Here is an 18,140-nt window from a genome sequence, read left to right as displayed (position 1 = left end):
CTAACGTGGGGTCTCGCAGCTGCTGTGAAGGGCGGGGCAACGCCCAGTTTGCAGCCTTCCTGCTGAGAGTGCCCGGTAGGGGTGCAAGTAGGGGAGGGGGTGTGGGGGGCGGGGAGGGTGGGGAAGGCCGGCTGGAGGAGGCGCAGTCCTCAAAGAAGGGAGCTGTGAAGACTGGAATGGAAGGGCTTTGTTCTTTCTTGGAAGGAACCTTCATTTCTCCAGGCAGAGTCTACCCTGGAGATTCTCCTTCCCATTCTGCAAGTGTGAATTGCACCTTGCTGAGGACAAGCCAGAGTCCTCCATTTTTCAGAGGTAGAAAGTTACTGCTCTCCACAGCAAGAGCGAAGGCAGAAGGATCTTTGAATCTTAACGTTTGAATGCCTATCGCCTAACAATAAAGTATTTCTGCATGACTCTAGATAAATTCTACCTTGGCCTGTCTGTGCCTAGGAGCTTGGTGGGGTGATAACCGGCAGGCCCTGCAGCCTTCATCTGTGAACTCGTCTAGAAGGTCCTTGAGAATCACCAACCTTACTCATCCTTCTCCCGGGCCATATCTGCCTCGGAAACAGGTTGCCTGAGAGATCAGGAGTGAGGGGAACATTCTCCAGATGTGGGGTCTTTTCTAACTTTTAATAAACAGAATGAGTTTGATTGGTGTTAACGATGTAAAAAGATATGGGAAGAAGTATGTTAGAGAATCCTGAGAGCCAGGAGGGAAGGGAGTTTACAGCAGGGGAGCCTCTGTTTACTCCACCCCCTTCCCATAGGAGGTACAGCTGCATCCCCCTTACAGCGGGATGGGGGACACCCGTCACGTCAGATCTCTTCTCCCACCCTGCCTGACTTTACTTTATCTGACCAAACGTCACTTCATCAAAGCTGATTTTGGAGGTTATTACCTCTGCTGCATATTCCTTGTGCCCCTCTCAGCCACTGGTCAGTGACTGGCACCTGACTTCTGAACTCAAATAGTGCACCTCTTGTCATGCCAATGATCACAGGGTTTTAGAATCGATTTGTTTACTTTTCTGCTTCCTTTTTCATTTTGCTAGTTTTATAAGGAGTTCATATTAAATAGTATTAGATGACTACCTGGCAAATGAAACAGCACAATTTTCTTTTCCCATTCTACTTAGGCAAAGTGACTCTTTCCCATATATGTCCATAACTCGTGGCTTCATCATACTTAGAGAAACAGTTTGGTTTAGTCACAAAAGAATCAAATTTTGTGTGTATCTTTACTGTTTGGACTTTTACATAGTTAATTGTCTTTTTATGTCCTTTTGCTTGTCCTTAGCTCTTGCCTCTGGAACACGTCGAGTTTGCATTCTCACGAGCTCAGATGTATGGAGAAGACCCATGAGTAGGGTCCTGACACCTGTGGCAGCCAGCTGACCTGGGAGTTCTATCAGGCAGATACCACTCATGTTCCCGTATCTATCTCCCAGATTGCCACAGAGCCCTTGGGTCACGGCTTAAGTAGCAGTGAGCTCCTCCCCCACGTATGGCAACTCCAGCCCCTTTGCCCATTCCTCCTCCCGTGTCAGTGGTGACAGCAGCTGCTTTGTCATTAGCTCCTTATAGCCCTAGTGTGACAATAAACCCCACAGCCCTACAGCAGGATGCATTTGCTGTTGCTCCCTCCCGTAGAAGGCTCTTGATGCTTCTCTGCACTGATTGTATCTTGAATGGGATGAGAAATAATTGGAGGCTCACTCCATGTTCATAACATAGCTTGGCTAGATATTATCATGTAATAGGGGTAGATTTTATTATGTAATAGGTACATATAATATAATATCTACCTCTGATAAGATACCTACCTCTCATCTTCCTGTTTGTCAGAGCCTCATCTGACCCATGGTCTCTCCAGCTGGGGGCTTACTTCATATGGTCTTTGAACTATTTTCAGTATCTTTACCATTAGCTGGATTATATTTGCAGTGCATGGCTGCCTTATTCTCATCAGGTTTCCTTTATGCATGATGAACGTGGCATGAGTGGACAGTTTTAGTAGATTTAAATTTATCTCCATGCTGCCTTCATAGCTTTCCCCTCCCTTGTGTGGAGCAAAGGGAAACCTTATCGGTTGTCTCATACTGGAGATCGTTCTTTACCATCAAACCTTGGCAGGCATCAGAACCTTAATCATTACTGAGATCTTCCCTTTCTCTGTTTTTTGCCACATACCCCTGTTTGCCTGGAGCTCCTGACAGAACCCCTGAATCTAGACTGTGGCCACAGAGCCATCAGAGAATGAGTGTCATTGTGCTACCACTGTGTGACACCCACCAGCTGCAGTTGTGATGACTGACCACTGGCAGTAGTTTCCACTTTGGGTCACCATTTCCATCCATGCAACCTGACAAGACGCAAACCTCCAGGTTCATTTAGCTTATCTGGGGGCCAGAGGACAGGAGGCACAGCATGCTGGCATGGCTGCTTTAGGTGAGCCATCAGTGATGGCCCTTACAGTGATACAGGAGGTATTTTATCCCTGGTATCTCAGCTTCTTAAGAAACCAGACTAGGTAGATGTGGGTGAACCTGCCATCCATAATCCTAGTGCTACAAAGGGCTGATTACCTGGTGAAATCCCATGAGTACAGCTTCCAGGGGCCTAAACAAGACCTATTTGGCCCTAAGAGTCACAATCCCCTTGTGAAAAGCGAGTCTTTGCTTACCAGCCGGCATTTAAGGTCTGTATAAAGTCTTCCTAGTCCCAATGCACTTTACACATCAAGCCATTTTTGCTGTTAATATTGTGGCCTTGCAAGACAGCTGACCTTCTGCTTCATTGTAACCTGGTAGGTTTCCCAGAAAAACGAACAAGAAACTACCCGCCAGAAGAGTAAACCAGTGTTACCTTTACCAGAAGAAAGATCCCAAGCCTGATGTTAACCCCTTGTTCCCAACTCCCAACCCTATCCTTTTACCTCATCTTATCTCTCACTCTTACTTGCTGCCCTCCATTTCCTTCATCAACTTGTCCCTCGAGCTATCATCCTCCTTCTCCGAGTTGCTGTGTGGGCATCCCACCTGACCTTCCCAGTTCCACACTGAATCCACCTAATCTGTCACACAGCCTGAGTGCAGAGCTAAATATACTCCTACTCTTCTCTGATGAGAAAACCTTGATAATTTCTCCCTGCTCTTGGAAAAGATTCCCTAAACGTTGTGTAATTTGGGGAGTGTTCTATTTGATGGCCACTGAAGGCTCATGTGATGTCAAAGGCCCAGCAATTTTCTGCACCCCAGCCACACTGACCTTTTAAAACTCATACAAGGTGACATGTTTTCTCTGACCAGATCACTTCCTCTACCCAGTACATTGTGTCCCCTGTCTCATCCCATCTTTCCTTCATTTTCTTCAGCTTTCAATTCAACCCTTCTGTTTTCAAGTTGGAATTCTTGGATAACCCTTTATTTACCCCATTATTTGTTTTCCCAATAGTATGTGCATCTCTCTACTAGTGTTTTCCACATCTTCTTGCACACGCTGTGTATGTGTGTGTGTGTGTATGTGTGTGTGGTCTATTATTTAATTTATGAATGCCAAGTCCATAGTGGTTTAAACCCTCTGTTTTTAAAAATTTTAATTCCAATATGGTTTACATATAGTGTTATATCAGTTTCAGGTGTACAATATAGTGATTCAGCGCTTCATACAACACATTATGCTCATCACAGCAAGTGCCCTCCTTAATCCTCCTTGCCTATTTAACCCATCCCCCACTCACATCCCCTCTGGTAACCATCAGTTTGTTCTTTATAGTTAAGAGTCTGTTTCTTGATTTTTCTCTCTCTCCCTCTCTCTCAGTCTTTCTCTCTCTCTCCCTCTCTCTCTCTCTCTCTCTCTCTCTCCCCCCCTCTCCCCCGCCCCCCTTGCTCGTTTAGGTTAAACACTCTGTTTAGACTTGTTTTGGTGTTTATGGGTATTAGTCAAGTTGCTGGCATTTAATTCATCATTAATGATAATTAATTGAATAAACTTGCCCAATATTTTGAGACTTCTTTGTCAAGACTAACATTTCATCTGTGTTTCTATTTTTTTTTTTCAGGTATTTGACTTATATGATCCTATGAGTATATACCATCTCCCCTACTGTCCCCCTACATACACACCTTTAGGTTCCTGTTAATGGCCCTGGTTTATTTCCTGGCCACACTGAAATCTCACTGGTTATAAACACTGGACTTCCCAGAACCTCTCAGCTGGTCTGGATCTCTTCATCCCCACACCTTCCATTGTTCTGGGTGTTAATTGGGTCCTTTTGTTTGCCTTTGATGAGCTCTTTGGGATAGGGGACAGACCTCTGTAGGAGGGCTTTGAATACGTTAAGTTGATCCCAACTCTGTATTGGAGATAAATGATCTTTGTAAGTCACTTACCACCTCTGTTCACACGTCTCATGAAGGGTTTGCTTTTGCCGTGTACACAAACATACTGTCATATATTATGTCATGATAAGAGAAATCACTGCAAACTTCTCGTAAGTGATGTCAATGGTTACACTGTAAGTTAGAGCAGGATTTTTTGATAAGAGAACTTGTTGAGAGTTTACTGAAGTGTAAGAGTGAGTCATACCGATGTCAGGGGCAGTATCCATGCTGAGTGAAAGACAGGTATAAAAACCCAAAGGCATATGTGGATGGGTGCTTTTTACAGTGGGGCTGTGTTTTGGAGATGGCAAAGAAAAAGCAAGAGAGATGGTAGGTCACACAAGGGTCTTGGTAGAGGAGGCCTCAGGTCATCTTTTTGCTTAGTAAAATAAAAGGAAAATAATAGTCGTCGCAGATAAAGATGGGATTTGTCATGTCACATGAACCAGGAGTAATGCACTTGAAACAGAAAAGTCCTGTTTACCAGGTCCCCACGCTCCTTTTTTGTTTCTCCACCTTTTCTTTCTTGTCCTTCGATATGATTTCGGCCTGTCCTCGATTTCTGCGCAATTAGTGTAATTTTATTCCTACCTTTCTTATTCTGCCCCCTTTTAACCTTCCCAATCATGCAGGGATCTGTGAGCAAGAAGAGCCACAGAAGTCAGGACAGGGAGCAGCTGCTATGGCTTCTGAACTCCTGAAATGCTTACAGGAGGAAGTGACCTGCCCCATCTGCCTGGACATCCTAACACAGCCCCTGAGCCTAGACTGTGGCCACAGCTTCTGCCAGGCCTGCATCACTGCAAAGACCAAGGAGTCCACGACTAACCAAGGAGGGGAAAGCAGATGCCCTGTGTGCCGAATCAGGTACTGTACTGGGGAGCTGCGGCCTAACTGGCATGTGGCCAACATAGTGGAGAGGCTCAGAGAGGTCAAGGTGAGCCCCGAGGAGGGGCAGAAGATAAATCTCTGTGAGCGCCATGAAGAGAAACTTCTGCTTTTCTGTAAGACGGATGGGAAGGTCATTTGCTGGCTTTGTGAACGGTCTCAGGAGCACCGCGGTCACCACACGGTCCTCGTGGAGGAGATTGCCCAGGACTACCAGGTAAGAGACCAGGATGGAGGAAATACAGGGCAGAAAACGATACTTGATGAGCACTTTGTATTCAACTTGCATTCCCTTGTCACCATAGACCCGAGAGCTGTGCCCAAGCCTGTGATTTTGTCTTTCTATTCTCACCTTCCAAGACCTGAAAGACAGTTTTTTTGTTTGTTTGTTTTTGTTTTTTGCCTAAAGAACATTTTTGGCCATTCCATTCAATTACAACTTTCTGTAACCCTACCACACAGGTTTAACCAAAAGTAGATACTTTTGTATCTTGCGCTAGATGGGTGGAGATTTCGAGCCCAAGAGAGGCTCTCATCACTCCGTCGAACAGTCGAACAGTAGGGTAGATTGAGATGTAATTTCTTTCCTGGCTGCAGGATTCAGCTTGTTCTTCTGGTACAAAGAGAATCAGTCACTCTTTTGACAAGGGGATGGTGATGTCCATCACCTGAGTCTTAAAGAACACATTCACCACCACCTCCAGTTTTCTTCCAACTCATGGATTCTAATTGCTATTTTCACCGGTTCTGTAAACTCTTGTCTCTTCGGAGATCAGCCTGATTTTTCCCCTCATTTATACCCTATGCTAATGCTGAGGAATCTCATAGCTTGACTATGGTGTGATTCCTGTCTCATAGAAGAAGCTCCAGGAAGCTCTATGGAAGCTGAAGGAAGACCAGCAGGAAGCTAGGATGTTGGAAGCTGGTATCGGAGAAGAGAGAACTTCCTGGAAGGTGGGAGATGTTTCCTGAGGGAGTTTGACAAAAATCTAGACAGGACCTTGGGCCTTACTAACAAAGAGCCTCCTTCCTTTTTGTTCCCTGATAGTTTCTATGTCCAAAAGTCATTTGATTGGTCCTCTTCTTTATCCTTTCCCTGATAAGGGTTGGGGCTGAGAAGTGAACCTATTATAAATGAACACAGATGTTTAGAAGGAGGTATTCACATAGAAGATGGCTAGTGAATTCTGTGCTACATTCCTGTTGTGATTTTGAGTCTTTTCTCTTTCTAGGGGAAGACATTTAGCAATGAGTCATGGTTCTGTCCGCACCGTTCAGTTTTCAGCCAAGGGTGAAGGGGTGGGGGTCAAGAATAATATGAGGAGACTTGGTTGTCCTAGACAGCTGTGTGAAAGCTAAGCCACTCCCAGGGATCCCATTGGGGCTCAGGGTTAGCCTCAATAATGCAAACTTGAGGCCATTATTTTGGAATGTGATGGAGAAAAGATGATAGGAAAAGTCAGCTTTCCCAAGAATTGCTCCCTGGCTTCTATTTCATTTCCCTGTGAGAACTTTCCAAAGAAAGGAGTTCTCTTTCTGGTTCCTAGTCTCGGCCTGATAGCCCAGGTACCTCTCTCTCTTTCTCATTCCTGAAGAAACAAATGCAAACTGAGAGACAAAGTATCCAGGCACAGTTTAAAAAACTGAAGGACATCCTGGAGTATGAGGAGCTGAGGGAGCTGCAGAATTTGGAAAACGAGGAGAAAGCTGTTCTTGGCAGCCTGGCTGAAGCTGAGGATGAACTGGCCCAGCACAGCCAGCTGTTGACCGACCTCATCTCGGATCTGGAACATCAGCTGCAGGGGTCAACAATGGACATGCTGCAGGTAAGACTCGGGAAGAAGCGCCAGCACCTGAGATTTGAGAAAAATGAAGACCAAGTTTCCTTCTCTCCTGTGTTGCTTTGCTCTTCCTGGTGGTGACTCTAAGGTTCCTTTGGCCCTGCAGAGTACCCCTTTCCTGCATCTCTGTCAGAGCTTATAGGAATAAATAGCAAGGAACAATTGCATATTTATTTATCAAGTGCAGTGCAGAAATCTGACTGTGGAGAGAATTTGCTTCGTATCCAGGGATAGTCTATGGGCCTCTGTTATCTGTGATCTAGTGCTAAGGACTTATCTGGTACCTCTTCCCGATTCAGCTTGGTCACAGACAAATGAACTTCACATCCTGAGACTTGTTCTTCCCTTATAGAATGAACTAAGATTTTTCTTCTCTCTCCTTTTCTAGTTTCTGAAAAACAAACAAACAAAAAGTAAGTGGTGAAGGACTAGTATTATTTATTCTTAAAACATTCAATAGAATTCACCCAGTGAAGCCATCTCATTCTGGGCTTTTCTTTTGTAAAAGACTTAAAATAATATTTAAAAATATGTATTAGGTTTATTTACATTTTGTTGAAGTTCTTAAGTCAGTTTTTGTAATATATGTCTTTGTAGGGATCATTCCACTCTAAGTTGCCTGATATATAGACATAAAGGTGGTCGTAATAATCACTTATAATACCTCTAGCTTTTCCAACACTCACAGTAATGTCCCCTCTTTGATTCCTGATTTTGGTGGTGTGCTTTTTTCTTTTTCTTTCTTTCTTTCTTTTTTTTTTTCTTTTTTTTTTTTTTTTTTTGGTCAGTTTAGTTGTCTTTGGTCAATTTGTCTTTCTTGATTTTCTTCAAGAATCAACTATTATTTCATTGACTTTAGGGTTTTTTTTAACCTTTCTGTGTCATTTGTGTCTGCTTTTATCTTTATTGTTTCCTTTGTGTATGTATGTGTATGCACGCATGAATGTGAGTATGTGTGTGTTGGGTTTAGTTTGCCATCCTTTTTCTAGTTTCTTAAAGTAGAAACATTCATTACTTATTTGAGACCATCTTTTCTGATAATAGTATTTAATGATATAAATGCATTGCATTTATTTCGTTTAGCATAATACTCTCTAGTTCCATCCATGTTGTTGCAAATGACAAGATTTCATTTTTTTTATGGCTGAGTAATATCCCGTTATATATAGATATCACATCTTTATCCATTCATCAGTCAGTGGACACTTGTGCTGTTACAATAATTTGGCTATTGTAGATAATGCAGCTCTAATGCTACATTAGAGTGCATGTATCCCTTTGAATTTGTATTTTTGTATTCTTTGGGTAAATCCCTAGAAAGTGTGCGTTTAATTTAATAATACTTGATTTCTCACTTTTTCTTCTGCCGCAGATTTCAAATTTAATTTCTTTGCAGTCAGAAAACACATATTTTATTATTTCAGTATTTGAATGTATTGATACTTGTCTCATGGACTAAAATAGTGTATGTCCACAAACTTTTTCTATATGAATTTGAGAAGAACGTATATTCTGCGTTTGTTAGATATAATAGTCTATAGATGTCAGTTAGGTCAAGTTGGTTGATAGTATCATCCATGTCTTCTGTATCTGCAGATTTTCATACAAGTTATTCTGTCAGTTATTGAGAGTGAGCTATTGAAATCTACAACTACTAAATTGTCTATTTTTGTTTAATCCTTTCAGTTTTGCTTTGTGTATTTTGAAGCTCTGCTGTTAGGTACACATACGTTTATAATTGTTATATCCTTTCTTGACATACTGAACCTTTTATCATTCTGAAACTTCCCTTTCATTCTCTCATAATATTTATTGTCTTAAAATCTATTTTGTCTAGTATTAATATAAATACTTGAGCTATCTTGTGATTACTGCTTGCATGGTATATATTTTTCTATCTTTTTACTGTATTTGTGTCTTTGGATCCAAAATATGGATCATGACCTGAGCCAAAGTTGGATGCTCAACCAACTGAGCCACCAAACACCCGTATAATCATTGCCTTTTAATTGGGATGTTAAAACAATAACATTTAATACAATTTTTGGTGTTGTTGTATTTAAATTTATCATATTGCTATTTTCTTTCCATATGTTGCCTGTAGTTTTCATTGTTCTGGTTTCCCTTGACTAGCTTTGTTTGAGTTAAACAAATACTTTAAGTTTAATTTTAAATTTTCCTATTTCTGTGGGAGTTTTGTTTTGTTTTGTTTCAGTGTTAGTTTTTTTCCCCCATAGTGGTTATTCAAGTGATTACAGCATGCCTCTTACCCTATCATCATCTACCTCAGATTAATACTAATTTTAATACCAATTTTAATTATTGGATACATGATTTAAACAATTTTTTTAACGTTTATTTATTTTTGAGACATAGAGAGACAGAGCACGAACATGGGAGAGGCAGAGAGAGGGAGGCACAGAATCTGAAGCAGGCTCCAGGCTCTGAGCTGTCAGCACAGAGCCCAACACAGGGCTTGAACCCACAAACCACAAGATCATGACCTGAGCCAAAGTCAGATGCTTAACCGACTGAGCCACCCAGGCGCCCCTACAGTGATACTTTTAATATGGGCACCTGATCCAATGCAGGGCAGTGCCATGCAGCCATAAGAGGGTTTTTTTGTTTTAATTGGGAAGAGAAGTTCTTTTTTCTTCTGGAGTTTATATCAGGAGATTCATGTTTCCTTTATGAACTGAGAATAAAGTCAATTAAGAGGGAATAAGTAGAATTTGGAGAAAGACATAGGGTCCTGATGACAGGGTTTGAGCTTCAAAATTAAGCTTTCATTAAAGTTATAACTGCCCCCAGATCCTTTTCTCTACTTAATCTAGTTTTGATTTTTGTCATATACAACACAAAAGCCCTAATACAGAGAGCATTTATTTTTAATGGCCCTTGTAGACCCACCTGTTGGCCTAGTTTTTGGTGACATGAGAGACGTGAAGTCTGAGGTAGAGGACATCAAATATACTGGTAGATATTTGTTCAAACAAATGAAGCAATATCTGTGATGATAAAGAAAATCAGATGGCTAAAACCTTTAAGAAAGTGGACTAAACTGAACTCATACTATGTATGAGTTATGTATGTATGTATTATGAGTATGTATTATGTATGTATGTTAACCAAATGGAATGTTAAATAAAAACTTGGGGCGCCTCAGTGGCTCAGTTGGTTAAGTGTCCAGCTCTTGATTTTAGATCAGGTCATCATCTCAGTTTGTGAGATCGAGCCCCGTGTCAGGCTCTGCACTGACAGCATGGAGCCTCCTTGGGATTCTCTCTCTCCCTCTCTCTGCCTTTCTCCTGTACTCTCTCTCTCTCCCTCTCTCAAAAACATTTAAAAAATTAAAAATAATTAAATAAAAACTTTAAAAAATTAGACAAAGAATGTGGACTGAATTGCTTGGTGGAGACTGAAGTGCGTTGTAAATATTGTAATATTTAGGACAGTGACTGAATGGATATTGGCAACCTTATGAACAATGGAGTGTAAGGGAGGAGACGGTTTGGTTGGTGAATGGTAAGTTACATATTAGACATCCTAACCTACTTGTTTCTGTGGCCTGTTTACTACTGAAATCATTAACCTGCGTTTAAGAGACAAAACTGAGTAAAAACATAGGGTTGGAAATTAAGTGGACATGGGTGTGTGTTGAACTTAAGGGAGTGGACAAGGTCACTTACAGATAGCGTGTAATGAGAAGAGAGACTTGAAAAATGCCTACCTTCATATATTGCTCGTATCCTCAGCAAAGGCATGGAAACCTCTTGAGGGATATTATTTACTCATCTTTGATTCTCCAAAGACTATCCTGTTGTTTGGCAAATAATAGCAAATCCCCTTACGTTTCTATTGAATAAATGAAAGAGCCATGCATTATTCATATCATCTCATGCACTTGGGGAAAAAATTATGGAACTGTTGTTTTCCTCGTAAATATGTCTCCACTCCAGATACTAGAAGCTTCATGCTTTACTTCCACAAGGCTCAAAGCTGTTCCTACCTTTTAGGAAATCTGACAACCTCACATGAGTCTTCTGGAATGATTAGCCTGGGTCTTATCTTTACTTATTTGCTCTCACATTGGGACCATCTTTATTCCCACCGTAGGGTTGGTGGGGATGTGATGATGCTTTGTAAGTGGGGAGGACCTGTTACCTCTTGACTCATGTTTTCCCTTTTCTCCCTAGGATGTGAATCACCTCATGGAAAGGTATGTGTGGGGGATCAGAGATGGTGAAAGAGGTTTAAAGGCATTAGAGTTCTGTGGTGATCAGTTAGAATAAAACATTTCTCAGGGCCGGACAATTTGGATGTATAGTTTTATGTGAAATTTCTGTTCACAAATTGTGGTTTGAGTGTTCTGTAACTGTTGAGAATAGACCAGGCTCTGTGGTAGAGAATTTGGGTGGTGGGAAGTCACACAGTTTGGGTCAGTAGCAGTATCAAGGCTAAGGCGTGGCAGACCCTTGTGACATGATAGCTTTTATTCACCTTGCATGCCCATATCTAACTCAGGTTCTCATATTTCTTAGGCGCTTGGCTTATCCTGGGAATGTCATATCTTCTTTATCTGCCAAGCACCCAGAGTTGGAGACAGCTCCCTTATATTTAAATTTCTGCCCTTGGAATGGAAGAGACCTTCTATGCAGCTCTTAGATTTCCAAAAACAGACTCGAATCTCAAGAAATATTTTGGCCCTAGTATACACAAGTGATCCATCTTGATCTCATACATTGGAAGCCAGATTGGAAAGGTGGCATCCTTGTGTCTCAGTTTTGCACACCTATGTGACAGCATCGAGTTTTTTCCTAACACAGGAAATTCAGGCCATCGTTAGTTTGGTGCTCAAGTTCCAAGTGTTTGCAGACTTTCCCAGAAAACCTGAAAGCTCAGATGTTATTCTGAGGGCTTTCCTGCTGGGAAGCAGAGTTTAAGTTTTTTTTAAAGGTACCAAAGTTTTGTTTTGTTATATCCATTATTTCATGTAATTTTACATGATTTCTAGGATTTAGAGAGGGAGAGGTTCATGATTTAATTTTGGAAACTGTGCCTCTGAGAGGTCAAGACCTTCCTAAGGTCACACAGAAGGCAACAGAGAGAGGGTAGGTGTGAACACTTTTCCCTGACTCTAAGGTCACAAGTTTCCTGTTCTTTCTCAGGGTATTCAGGGTTCAAGCGCTTCAATGGGGTGAAGATAAAAAGTTGTGTGGAGGGACAAAAAGTCAGAAGTGTGGGGTTCAATTTTTGTCATCCCTAGGAGCAGGGTCTTGAGTCTGAAGAAACCAAAAACTTTTCTCAAGGGACAAAGGAACACATTCCGAGCTCTTGATCTGAAAGAGATAATACAAGCCTTTAAAAAAGGTGAGGAGTGTTAGAGCAAGTGGGTGGCTGTGGGAGTCTTGTGATGGCAGGGGCTAAATGGGGAAAAGGGCACAATTTCTGGGTATGGAGAGAGAAGACAAAGGATACTGGATGTCCTGTGCTGATGATATGGTCATATTTCATTGGGTGTCTGGTTCATACTCTCCTTCACCAGTTCACTATCTCACCATCATCCCCAGTCTTTCCCCTGATCTTCAGGGGAAAGAGATTTCAGGGCTGCCTCCCTTGCTTATGTTGATTATGGGGTTTTGTTTTGTTTTGTTTTTTGTTTTTTGAGAGCCGACACATGTTTAGCACTAGCAAGGTAAGGAGATATCAGTATCATCACGCCACCTTGTACTTACCATCTTTCAGAATTTTTCATTCCTAGTAGGTCTTATGTTCTGAGACCCATATTTTCCCTTGTAACACATAACATACATATTGTGCTTCTTCAGTGTTATACCTGTCCCCGAAGACAGATTTTTCATAGTTCCCACTCCAGTTATTCCCAAGATCAGATCCCTCTCACAGGGTCACAAATAAAGCTACGTCATATCCCTCACCCAACCCTGTACTTTTTTTGCAGCTCACGTGATTCCACACTGACCCCAAAATACGACGTATTTTGGCATTTCTACGGGACGAAGACCAATGAGATATATGTGCTGTTGGAAATCAAATAATGCATGTAACAGCGATTATGGTGTCCCGGGCTCCCTGGTTATCAGTTCGGGGAAACATTACTGGGAGTTTGATCTTGGGGGGTATATGATAGAACATGCCCAGAATCCAATATGAAATTTCATGTCAGACGTACTTAAAATTACCAACATGTTTACTCTGGGTATCAACCTAATATGGCTACTGCGTTAAAGGGTTACAGAATCAACTTGAATATCATGCTTTTGAGGAGTCCTCCTTCTCTGACCCCTTCATCTTAATCCTGGCCTTGCCTGTTCCTCCCATTGTGTTGGAGTTTTCCTAGACTACAAGGCTGGCACCGTCTCCTTTTTCAATGTCACAAACCATAGGTTTCTCATCTATAAATTCTCTTCATGTTCCTTTTCTCAGAAAGCTTTTCTGTATTTCAACCCTGGGAAATATACTGACCCCCATGACTCTGTGCTCGCCAAGCTCTTGAACCTTCTTACACCCCTACTTATTTCTTTGTAGTTGTGCTTGCCGTGGGTACACCTAATGCATTGAGTCTGTCTCACCATGTGTCCCTTGCTGCCTCCCTTTTCTTTACGTGAACACCTTCATTCATCAGCAGGGTGTACAGTTTGCCTTGAATAATGTTTTTCCCAGTATGATGTTTGCATTAGGAAAGAATCTCTGTTCATAATTTTCCATAGTCCCAACGGAAAAAAAAAGGGCTGATGCTTCATAAAGAAAGATCATTATTGACGGAACAACTCTGCCAGATTGTTACAATCCCATTTCCTCTGTCATGACTAAAAAGATGAAGGAAATCTTTTCAACAATTTTGATGTATTATCAAAGACCTAAGTGTAGGAATTATTCACTAAAGACTGAACCCTTAGTGGTGTGTCAGTGTTCTCATGATGCCTCTTACTCATCAAAGAGTTCGGGAGAAAATGAGAAAATATCATAAATAGTAAGAACGGAAGTTTATGTTCAGCGTGTCTGAGTTCCTGTCCTCTCTCCACACATAGCAAATGCAACCTTGAATAACATACATTAATGTTGTGTTTATTTTCTTAAAATAAGCTTGGTGTGAAAACCGCACTGTACTTAGGATCATTGTGAGAAAATAAATATCATTAAAAATAAAGCATCTAGGGGCACCTGGGTGGCTCAGTTGCTTAAGCGTCCGACTTTGGCTCAGGTCATGATGTTGCAGTTTGTGGGTTTGAGCCCTTCGTCGGGCGCTGTGCTGACAGCTCAGAGCCTAGAGCCTGCTTCAGATTCTGTGTCTCCCTCTCTCTCAAAAAAAATTAAAAATAAACAAAACATTAAAAAATAAAAATAAAGCATCTAAGTGTCTCAAATTATTAATAAATATTATAAATAATTGCTGTACTAATTCCTAAAAAATATAAGCTGTGTCAGTGTCTCATGAAATTCTGTGGGATTCAGTTTTCTCATTTGTAAAAAGAAAAGAAAAAAAAAAGTACCTGATGTAGAATTGTGAAAATTAACAAACAGAATGTTTTCTAGTACATAAGCAGGATCCAATAAGGTGTCTATTCATTTTTTGGCTCCCTCTCACTGTGACCAAAATAAATGATCTTAAGAATACATATTAGCTTTCTTTCAACATTAGTACCTTCGTTTTGTTTTAAGAAATAAAATAACTTCATTAAAGAATTTAAATTTTCTTTAAATTTTAGCTGATTGTAAAATAAATTAATTTTTTTTGCATAGGTACCTAGTCTTTTTTTAAAATTTTTTCTGCAGTAATTGTTTCATTGAAGTTAAATATTCATTTGAGATGTTGGCCCAGCTTTAAAAGTTATTATTCACAGTGATACAGTACAAGAAGTACAATCATGGGATTTCTAAGCAATGGTGTAGGTAAGTGTTTTGCTTGCCTGGTCAACTTTCCTTTTGCAGTGACTTGAAAGTTCTCAGGAAGAGGGAAATCCTGCTTTCCTCCTTCAGTGAGATGGGAGGGGAGTTATCTCTGCAGTGGATGTCCATTTGAGGCTTGGTGGGATCCCTGTGTCTTTTAGCATTTTCATTTCCAACTCTTTCTTGACTACGTTCAGAGCTACAGAGAGAAAAAGTGGGCTGTTGGTTAAACAGGATCTGCTCTCATTTCTGCTTGTCCACAAAATCCCCATCTGCTTCATCTCTGGATGACCTTTGATAACACAAGGGATTCCAAGGTGAATATTTCTAGAACGTGTGTGTGTGTGTGTGTGTGTGCGTGCATTCACACATCTCTATCAGCACTCATCCATGGAAACTGGAGGAAATTGATCTTCTAAATTTTCCCTTCGACCTCTTTTCCTATCACCCTATTGCTACAATGAGTAATCTGGGGAAATACAAAAATATCTTCTAGAAGTAGCAGAAAACTTCATAGGATCATAATAACGAAAGTATGTGCAAAATTATGAAATTACAAGTGTCCAAAGTGTATCAGGCAATCCTTTTGATAGCCTCATCTGGGTCACTTCTGTAGTCAGGGACAGCAGATGATGTCTCTGCCCCGCTTCAGGACAGAAAAGGAAATGAGACCTCATTATCATTTTTCCAGAGGGATCTAGGAAAGCCAATCCAATTGCTTCCTCTCCCTTACTCTTCACACTTGTAAATATATAGTGTGTTTGTGATCCTCTAGAGAAATTCTCAGTGCTTTCTGATGTGGAAATGTGTTGGGGTTTAGAGCCCAAGGTCAAGGAAGAATTCTTGAGATGTCTTTGGTGCAAAAAGGGGGTTTTATTAAAGTACAGGGACATGGGGCACCTGGGTGGCTCAGTCAGTTAAGTATCCGACTTCATCTCAGGTCATGATCTCACAGTTCATGAGTTTGAGCCCCGCATCGGGCTCTGTGCTGACAGCTCAGAGTCTGGCACCTGCTTTGGATTCTGTGCCTCCCTCTCTGTCTCTCAGCCCCTACCCTGCTCATGCTCTCTCTCTCCCTCTCTCTCTCTCTCTCTCTCAAGAATAAACATTTAAAAATTTTAAACAAAAAGTAAGGCACAAAGACAGAAACTATGGGCAGAAAAAGTTGCCCTGGAGTTATGAGGAGTGATTGATTATATACTTGGCAGTTGGGGGAGGTAAAGTCAGGGGGAAGTTTCCAAAAGGACTTTCATATGCTCAAGAAGACTCATAGGATCCTGGAGGCCTGGCTAATAAGCTCAGGGTTTTTTTCCCTCTAGCAAAGCATTAACCTTAAGGCAGTAGGGAGTTCTGGAGGAATGTTGTACTCTCCGGGCCTCAAGCATTTGTCAATGGGCTGCAGGTTATAAGGAAATTTTATTTTATCTGTCATTTCCTTCAGCCTTTGTTCCCCTACATCACTCTCTTTACCTGTATAAAGGAGGCTTGATGACTGGGCCCCTGCTCAGTTCTGCAATCTCTCCTCTCTTCACCCAGCTCTCTTGAGCCCAGTGCCCAGTCCTCTGGAAAAACCGACAGATTTCTGGATACTTGTGCCTCTGCCTGGGCCCTGCCCACCTGGAAGCAAAGCTCAGCTGAGGATACAAAACCGAAGGAAAACTTGTACCCTAGAGAAGAATTTCCAAAATTGTCAACTTTTTTTAAAAAAAAAAATTTTTTTAACGTTTATTTATTTTTGAGACAGAGAGAGACAGAGCATGAATGGGGGAGGGTCAGAGAGAGAGGGAGACACAGAATCGGAAGCAGGCTCCAGGCTCTGAGCTGTCAGCACAGAGCCCGACGCAGGGCTCGAACTCACGGACCGTGAGATCATGACCTGAGCCGAAGTCGGACGCTTAACCGACCAAGCCACCCAGGTGCCCCTCAACTTTTTTTTTTAAATGAAAGGTAACTGCAGCTTCACATACAGGTGTGAGAAATAACCCAGAGACATACCTTACACACTTTTCTCAATTCCCCCATTTTTCAGATCCTTAACGCTACTGAGAAGACTCTTCCAGTTCTGCCTTTGATACACACACACACACACACCTCATAGGCATACTTGTTTTCAGTTTTTTAACAGCTTTGAGATAGTGAGATGTTATTGACATAAACATTATAAACTTTTAAGCTGTACAGCTTGATATTTGAATACATGTATATGTTGTGAAATGATCACCACAAGCAAGCTAATAAACCTGTTCATCACCTCTACATAGTTACCAGTGTGTGTGAGTGTGAGTGTGTGTGTGTTTCCCCATTTCCTCCCGCCCCCAGCCCCTGACAACCACCATCCTAATCTCTACTTCCTAGTGTAACATGTAAGTGAGATCATGCAGTATTTCTCTTTCTATATCACAGGTGGATTTTTATTATAATTCTGGTGTTGCCACATACTGGCCCTTATCAAATAAAGTAAATTTAATGAGATACTCTTTCTCATTTATAAAAAAAAAGTAATGAAAATTACTTGATGAGTTATTGTGAAAATTAGTAGAATATTTTTAATAATTGCTGCTGCCTCCTAACATAAACATCCATCTAGAATGATGTCTGTTATTTTTCTGGTTCCCTTTCATGAGGTAGCGTGGGGCGGGCAGAGGACAAAGTACAAACTGGCACACCCGCTCCCCCCAAGGTGGGATGTGTGTGACATTCTTTAGGCATTCCTGGCTGCCCGAGGACAAAAGAAAGGAAAGAAAACAAGTGGCCAACTGATAGAGATCGCAGTCATACAGGACATGGGTCTCCATCAGCTTACAAATGCCTTGGTAAATTACAAGAAAAAGGCAATCTTATCAATAGCCTAATCTCGAGAAACTTGTAGCCCCACATCACCCTTCCACAGTGATATGGAGAAGGAAATGGCAGGTAAAATTAAATTTCCTTATAACCTGCAGCCCATTGACAAATGCTTGAGGCAAATACAGACTACAACAGTTCTCCAGGAATGCCCTACCATCCTACTGTTAATGCCTTACAAGAGGGAAAACAACCTTAGCTTGACAATAGCAAGGCCTCAGGTATCTTAGGAGTTTCTTTAGCATATCAGAGGCCTTCCTTCTGACTTTACCCC

General features: G+C 41.4%; 2 pseudogenes; both read left to right on the top strand.

Moving 5' to 3' along the window:
- LOC125929217 (E3 ubiquitin-protein ligase TRIM22-like) overlaps positions 1-18,140 on the top strand; it is a 43,007-nt pseudogene continuing 24,867 nt past the window's right edge.
- Positions 12,517-15,704, top strand: LOC125913967 (tripartite motif-containing protein 34-like; annotated as a pseudogene).

This window comes from Panthera uncia, chromosome D1 (genome assembly GCF_023721935.1).
Source record: "Panthera uncia isolate 11264 chromosome D1, Puncia_PCG_1.0, whole genome shotgun sequence".
Lineage (NCBI taxonomy): Eukaryota > Metazoa > Chordata > Mammalia > Carnivora > Felidae > Panthera > Panthera uncia.
The sequence above is the reverse complement of the archived record's forward strand: the minus strand, read 5'-3'. Positions and strand labels throughout refer to the sequence as shown.